The sequence below is a fragment of the Bufo gargarizans genome, chromosome 3 (assembly GCF_014858855.1).
Source record: "Bufo gargarizans isolate SCDJY-AF-19 chromosome 3, ASM1485885v1, whole genome shotgun sequence".
Classification (NCBI taxonomy): domain Eukaryota; kingdom Metazoa; phylum Chordata; class Amphibia; order Anura; family Bufonidae; genus Bufo; species Bufo gargarizans.
In genome coordinates, this window is record NC_058082.1 from 250,478,541 (window position 1) to 250,487,184 (window position 8,644).

General features: G+C 39.0%; 1 long non-coding RNA gene across 1 annotated transcript; it reads right to left on the reverse strand.

Annotated features, from left to right (window-relative positions):
* Positions 1-2,566, reverse strand: LOC122933237. Its single transcript, XR_006388395.1, has 5 exons — positions 2,506-2,566; positions 1,746-1,860; positions 1,335-1,515; positions 245-344; positions 1-50 (listed from the first exon to the last, which is right to left on the reverse strand). It is a non-coding gene; the product is annotated as an uncharacterized LOC122933237 (long non-coding RNA).
* Positions 2,567-8,644: the final 6,078 nt, after the last annotated feature.

Here is an 8,644-nt window from a genome sequence, read left to right on the forward strand (position 1 = left end):
ATAAATTCCTCTGGATCAAAGATGTGAACCTCTTCGCACGTAAACTGGCCCTACATAAGGTACATAAAAAAGAAGAACAGGATGCTCGTACATTATATGAGAAGGAAAGGAGATGTGTAGAAACGCTAGAAGCTTTACAGAAGGAGAGTGAGGGTCATCAGATTCAACCTGACCCCCCCTTCTCGACCTTGAAACCTAGATCTAGAACCACACCACAATTCACACAATTTAATGAAATAGAGACCTTTGTACAGCTGGTCACACAGGACATCAAATTATTGCAGATGAGGAAGGAACATATCGAACCAAATCTGAACACCCAGGAACAAGAAGCCCTGGAAACCCTAAAGAAAAATGAGGGGATCATAATTAAACCTAGTGATAAAGGGGGCAATATAGTTATTCAAGACCGCAAAGACTATATAGATATGGTATTAAAAATCTTAGAAGATAAACAGACGTACCAACTTCTACCTAACGATCCAACAAAAGAATACTTGAATGACTTGAAAAATCTACTACAGGAAGCTCTTCAGACTAATATAATAACTAAGGAAGAATATCAATACCTTTTTAATAAAAACCCCACGATTTCTACCTTCTATTCATTACCGAAGGTGCATAAGAACAGAAAACCAGTACCAGGTAGACCGATTGTGTCTGGCAATGATAATTTAACACAAGCCTTAAGTGAATATATAGATCAAATCCTACGACCTTTTGTTACCACCTTACCCTCTTATATAAAAGATACTAAAGACCTCCTTCTTAAAATAAACGATATCACAATTACAGAAGGCACCTTTTTAGCTAGCCTCGATGTCGAATCACTGTACAGCAACATAAAACACTCACTGGGGATACACGCAGCTGAATATTATTTGAGCACCCGTAGCCAAAATTTTGTTAGGCACAATAATTTTGTATTATTATCACTTAAATTTATTTTAGAGCACAATTTCTTTGTCTTTCAAGGACAATATTATAAACAAATTAATGGCACTGCGATGGGGACGTCTTGCGCCCCTACCTACGCAAATTTATTTTTAGGGTGGTGGGAGAATTGTCACGTCTTTACGGAGGGGATGTCGTCTTATGTCTGCCACATTTTATTTTGGGGCAGATATATTGACGACATCCTGATTTTGTGGGATGGTGACCGTACACAGTTTCAGGAATTTGTCCAGACGCTAAATCGAAATAATATAGGCATGAAATATACACATGAAATTCAAGATCATGAAATAGTGTTTTTGGACTTAAAAATAAGAAAAACAGAAGGAGGCCAATTGGTGACAGAAGTTTTTAGGAAACCTACATCGACAAACAGTTACCTGCATTGGGACAGTTGGCATCCAGTTCCCCTTAAGAAAGGGATTCCCATAGGACAATATCTGAGAGCACGTCGTAACTGTTCGGATGAAGCCTCCTTTTTTCGGGAGAGTCAACAACTGCTTCAAAGGTTCAGTAAAAGGGGTTACCCCAAAAGATCTCTGAGGAAAGCATACAATCGAGCTAATAAAACAAAGAGAGAAGATCTTTTAAAAGAGGCACCACCTAAAAGAAATGAGATCATCAGGTGCATAGGGACTTTTGATGGATACAATAATGAAATCTATAGTATCCTAAAAAAACACTGGCACATAATAAGGTCAGATAGAGATCTCAATATGGTACTTAGCACCAATCCGTCAGTTACATATAGACGAGGTCCCAATCTCAAGGATCAATTGGTCCATAGTCACCTCATGGAAGAAGGAGCCAAATGTGGCAGAAAAGCTGAGAGATATCGTGGATCAGCCCCATGCGGGGACTGCTCCTTCTGCAGGTATGTTCCACGCATAAAAAAATATGTCAACCCTGTGGACAAAAAGGAGTATGAGATAAGGCAACTGATCACCTGTAAAACCCAAGGGGTAATCTATCTAGCTTCTTGCCCTTGCCCGAAACTATATGTGGGCAAAACCACACAGGAGCTGCGACGTCGGATATCGGGCCACTTAAGCACCATAGAAACAGGGAAAGACACAGCAATAGCCAGACACATCAAGTACTTTCATAACAACAAGAGTACAGTACTGCGCTTCTGGGGTATAGAGAAAATATCCCTAGGACCAAGAGGAGGTAGTCTTGATAAAAAACTATTACAGAGTGAAGCTAGGTGGATACACAGACTGGATACAATGAGTCCACAAGGACTAAATGAAGGATTTTCCTTCACGGCATTTATATGACTATAGATGTATATATAGGAAATGGAAGTTCCTCCCTCTCTCTATGTAAGAGTAAAAATTAAGAAAGAGGGGAGGGAAAAAGAAAAAAGAGAAAAAAGAAAGAGTATACCAACAAAAGACCTCAAAAAATCCCACAGTTAATACAATAATACTACTATTCAATGAAACTATAAGGGTAATTTACTTTTTGAATGTACAAATATTGATATGAACATGGATATAAATAATTAAAAATAAATAAAATAAAAATACAAATATATGGTTAACTTACCTGGAGAAAGGGAAGGAGAAAATTAATCCTTCCGGTATTCTGGAAAAAACGCCCCTTCTCCCCTTCTTCTTCCCCCCTAAAATGAGGAGAAAATGAATAATAAAAAGAAGATCAGAAACTGTACAATTAAAGATTTTAAAGAATCAAGTCCCCAATATATATGGAGAGTCGACAAGCCATAATATTGTCTCAGAAATAAACAGTGACACATGGTGAGGAATAATGTGGCAAAATTCTGACTGCCAGGCGAGCATGACTACATAGACAATAATGATATAACTTGAAAGTGTCGACGCATATATGGATACCCTATTTAGATTAATAAGCAGAGAATATAGTCTATGCCCCAAGATATGCACACCAGAAACCCAAAAAGAGAAAAAAAGAAAAATAATCGGAAGTAAAAAAGTTTACACATTCCTAAGAGACATCTGGAAATATATTGAAGAAGTTGTAGGTAATAACCTCTCAGTATAGGGGTATGCATAATAGCCGTTATTCAATGGGGTCTCAACAGAAGTGCTTGTATATGCGCAGTAGACGTCTCTGAACGGGACGTGATTAGAAGTTCTGACGCATGCGTAATTGGCACATAGAGCAACAAAAAAGAAAAAAATCTTCTAAGTACCGACGCATGCGCACGTGAAGGGGGTGACGCGAGTATATGACGTAAGAGAAGCTTTCAAGGCACCGGATAGGCTGATCACGCTGTCACACGAGCTCTGAATGGGGATAGGGCAGAGGATGACTAAGAGCCCACCCCGAACAGGTATAAGCATTTACTTATGAAGCGCTCGTGTTGATAGTAGCTCCATCCCCTGATGAAGCCACATCTAGTGGCGAAACATGTCGGGGGAGCTCTAGCTTGACATCTTTTTAATTAGGTGTGTGATAGATTTGGCGTCTGAGTAGTGAAAACTGCAGACTCACTAACACTCGGACGCACCAGCGGCAGAGGCTACACCTATAGAGCGCTAATAAGGAACATTTCCTAAACGATATATATAAGTCTATCTCTGAACAATTCATATGATGGTAGTGATACCTTAGGTGGCGCCAGTGGGAATCATCCCAAAGCAATTTAGGATACACTTATGGGAATTTAATACTACTGCCGTTAGTATCATCACAGCACCTTTAAATTTTAAAAAGTTTTTCTTTCTTTCCTTCTCCTGTTTTGTATTAGTTTAATTGAGAGAAATAAATGTTAAGTTTTATTTGACCAGAAACAGGAGCTTTGTAGCCTTAGGCTATTTGAACAATATTATTTCTAAATCCTGGGTCCAAAGGGGTCTATGAAAAAGAATTATACAAGTGGAGGCTTAACCCTCCTTTACTGACCCCTTGCAAAATAGCAGACAGGCCTACCCCTGTTCGCTGCTAAAGAAGGGCTTTTTAGAGGTCCGGATTATTCTATATTTGAAAACAAATCCTATTGTCTATCTGTATTAGCCGTATACTGAGAACCAGTCATAGTGTTTATCTACCTCTGAGTAGCTAAGTCAAATAGTATCTATAAATCATAATTATGAATATAGACTCGCTATATCTGTTGCTTACTCTGTGACAGATAGGAGTTGGAAATTTGAGATCTGCCCCTAAATATAATGGCAGGTTTTCTCAAACAAAAATTGAGTCTGGAAAATCTGACCCTGGAAGCGAGTCAGGTTTTTTCTAACGTACATATCCCATTGGGGCAAACAGATATCAACATAGCCTTTAGAAATTTAAATAAAACCTATAGTCAGCATATACGGTCGTGGTGGGAAATAGCAAGCCTTGAAACATACCTGCAACAGGGTATGGTATATAGAGGTCTACGTATTCCTCTGAGACCCAACGTACATCTAGAGGATACCCAATTTACAAAGGGCTGGGAAGATCTCCTAACGGAGTGTTCACTTAGACTAATTAAATATCTGGCTGATTACGAAAAAGGTTTCTTTAATAAAATTGACCAACAGCTCGAAAAGGAGATCCGAGAAATACAGGAGTTTACCCCACACCCAGAATTCCTTGACCTGGAACAAAAAATAAAGAAAAATATAGAAATATTACAACACGAAATAAAGGAAAGGAAACACGTTAAGTACTTGAGAGATCGTACTGATTTTGAAAGTAACCGTGTATATATCTGGAGGAACAATAGAGCCAATAATCGGAATCCACGTAGAACATACAGGGAGAATTCGGAAACAGAAACCTCTGGTACAGAGGGATCAGGCTATAGTTCAACTGGACAGGGAGATCGATCTAAGGGTACCAAACGTAAAAATAAAAAAAGACAATATCCCCCTAGAAAATCATCTCTTGAAAGACGTGAACAATCCCAAGCATGTTCAGGGGGAATAATGCCAAAACAGGGGATAACAATAAATCCTGGTGGTACATCTACTCCATCCTATCCATCTGTCTCTACCCAACCCTTTTCATTTGGGATTCCAGGCCAGGGACAGAATGTATTTCAAACACAAACACTACAAACATCTACCCAGGCACTTCCTCCCCCCTCAACAAACATGGGAGAGAGGACCCCAAATATTGCCCCCCTTTTTTTAGGACAACCAGGGGTCCAACGGAGGGACCGAGAGAGATGGGGCTACAACAAATAGAGGATAGGACACGAAATGAAGAAATAGATGAGAAACAGATTATAAATCTATCTAACTATACTCTAACACCATCAGAAAAATTACTTTTATCAAAAGGCCTTACCTTTGCCCCGGTCCCCCAATGTGATAAATTCCTCTGGATCAAAGATGTGAACCTCTTCGCACGTAAACTGGCCCTACATAAGGTACATAAAAAAGAAGAACAGGATGCTCGTACATTATATGAGAAGGAAAGGAGATGTGTAGAAACGCTAGAAGCTTTACAGAAGGAGAGTGAGGGTCATCAGATTCAACCTGACCCCCCCTTCTCGACCTTGAAACCTAGATCTAGAACCACACCACAATTCACACAATTTAATGAAATAGAGACCTTTGTACAGCTGGTCACACAGGACATCAAATTATTGCAGATGAGGAAGGAACATATCGAACCAAATCTGAACACCCAGGAACAAGAAGCCCTGGAAACCCTAAAGAAAAATGAGGGGATCATAATTAAACCTAGTGATAAAGGGGGCAATATAGTTATTCAAGACCGCAAAGACTATATAGATATGGTATTAAAAATCTTAGAAGATAAACAGACGTACCAACTTCTACCTAACGATCCAACAAAAGAATACTTGAATGACTTGAAAAATCTACTACAGGAAGCTCTTCAGACTAATATAATAACTAAGGAAGAATATCAATACCTTTTTAATAAAAACCCCACGATTTCTACCTTCTATTCATTACCGAAGGTGCATAAGAACAGAAAACCAGTACCAGGTAGACCGATTGTGTCTGGCAATGATAATTTAACACAAGCCTTAAGTGAATATATAGATCAAATCCTACGACCTTTTGTTACCACCTTACCCTCTTATATAAAAGATACTAAAGACCTCCTTCTTAAAATAAACGATATCACAATTACAGAAGGCACCTTTTTAGCTAGCCTTGATGTCGAATCATTGTACAGCAACATAAAACATTCACTGGGGATACACGCAGCTGAATATTATTTGAGCACCCGTAGCCAAAATTTTGTTAGGCACAATAATTTTGTATTATTATCACTTAAATTTATTTTAGAGCACAATTTCTTTGTCTTTCAAGGACAATATTATAAACAAATTAATGGCACTGCGATGGGGACGTCTTGCGCCCCTACCTACGCAAATTTATTTTTAGGGTGGTAGGAGAATTGTCACGTCTTTACGGAGGGGATGTCGTCTTATGTCTGCCACATTTTATTTTGGGGCAGATATATTGACGACATCCTGATTTTGTGGGATGGTGACCGTACACAGTTTCAGGAATTTGTCCAGACGCTAAATCGAAATAATATAGGCATGAAATATACACATGAAATTCAAGATCATGAAATAGTGTTTTTGGACTTAAAAATAAGAAAAACAGAAGGAGGCCAATTGGTGACAGAAGTTTTTAGGAAACCTACATCGACAAACAGTTACCTGCATTGGGACAGTTGGCATCCAGTTCCCCTTAAGAAAGGGATTCCCATAGGACAATATCTGAGAGCACGTCGTAACTGTTCGGATGAAGCCTCCTTTTTTCGGGAGAGTCAACAACTGCTTCAAAGGTTCAGTAAAAGGGGTTACCCCAAAAGATCTCTGAGGAAAGCATACAATCGAGCTAATAAAACAAAGAGAGAAGATCTTTTAAAAGAGGCACCACCTAAAAGAAATGAGATCATCAGGTGCATAGGGACTTTTGATGGATACAATAATGAAATCTATAGTATCCTAAAAAAACACTGGCACATAATAAGGTCAGATAGAGATCTCAATATGGTACTTAGCACCAATCCGTCAGTTACATATAGACGAGGTCCCAATCTCAAGGATCAATTGGTCCATAGTCACCTCATGGAAGAAGGAGCCAAATGTGGCAGAAAAGCTGAGAGATATCGTGGATCAGCCCCATGCGGGGACTGCTCCTTCTGCAGGTATGTTCCACGCATAAAAAAATATGTCAACCCTGTGGACAAAAAGGAGTATGAGATAAGGCAACTGATCACCTGTAAAACCCAAGGGGTAATCTATCTAGCTTCTTGCCCTTGCCCGAAACTATATGTGGGCAAAACCACACAGGAGCTGCGACGTCGGATATCGGGCCACTTAAGCACCATAGAAACAGGGAAAGACACAGCAATAGCCAGACACATCAAGTACTTTCATAACAACAAGAGTACAGTACTGCGCTTCTGGGGTATAGAGAAAATATCCCTAGGACCAAGAGGAGGTAGTCTTGATAAAAAACTATTACAGAGTGAAGCTAGGTGGATACACAGACTGGATACAATGAGTCCACAAGGACTAAATGAAGGATTTTCCTTCACGGCATTTATATGACTATAGATGTATATATAGGAAATGGAAGTTCCTCCCTCTCTCTATGTAAGAGTAAAAATTAAGAAAGAGGGGAGGGAAAAAGAAAAAAGAGAAAAAAGAAAGAGTATACCAACAAAAGACCTCAAAAAATCCCACAGTTAATACAATAATACTACTATTCAATGAAACTATAAGGGTAATTTACTTTTTGAATGTACAAATATTGATATGAACATGGATATAAATAATTAAAAATAAATAAAATAAAAATACAAATATATGGTTAACTTACCTGGAGAAAGGGAAGGAGAAAATTAATCCTTCCGGTATTCTGGAAAAAACGCCCCTTCTCCCCTTCTTCTTCCCCCCTAAAATGAGGAGAAAATGAATAATAAAAAGAAGATCAGAAACTGTACAATTAAAGATTTTAAAGAATCAAGTCCCCAATATATATGGAGAGTCGACAAGCCATAATATTGTCTCAGAAATAAACAGTGACACATGGTGAGGAATAATGTGGCAAAATTCTGACTGCCAGGCGAGCATGACTACATAGACAATAATGATATAACTTGAAAGTGTCGACGCATATATGGATACCCTATTTAGATTAATAAGCAGAGAATATAGTCTATGCCCCAAGATATGCACACCAGAAACCCAAAAAGAGAAAAAAAGAAAAATAATCGGAAGTAAAAAAGTTTACACATTCCTAAGAGACATCTGGAAATATATTGAAGAAGTTGTAGGTAATAACCTCTCAGTATAGGGGTATGCATAATAGCCGTTATTCAATGGGGTCTCAACAGAAGTGCTTGTATATGCGCAGTAGACGTCTCTGAACGGGACGTGATTAGAAGTTCTGACGCATGCGTAATTGGCACATAGAGCAACAAAAAAGAAAAAAATCTTCTAAGTACCGACGCATGCGCACGTGAAGGGGGTGACGCGAGTATATGACGTAAGAGAAGCTTTCAAGGCACCGGATAGGCTGATCACGCTGTCACACGAGCTCTGAATGGGGATAGGGCAGAGGATGACTAAGAGCCCACCCCGAACAGGTATAAGCATTTACTTATGAAGCGCTCGTGTTGATAGTAGCTCCATCCCCTGATGAAGCCACATCTAGTGGCGAAACATGTCGGGGGAGCTCTAGCTTGACATCTTTTTAATTAGGTGTGTGATAGA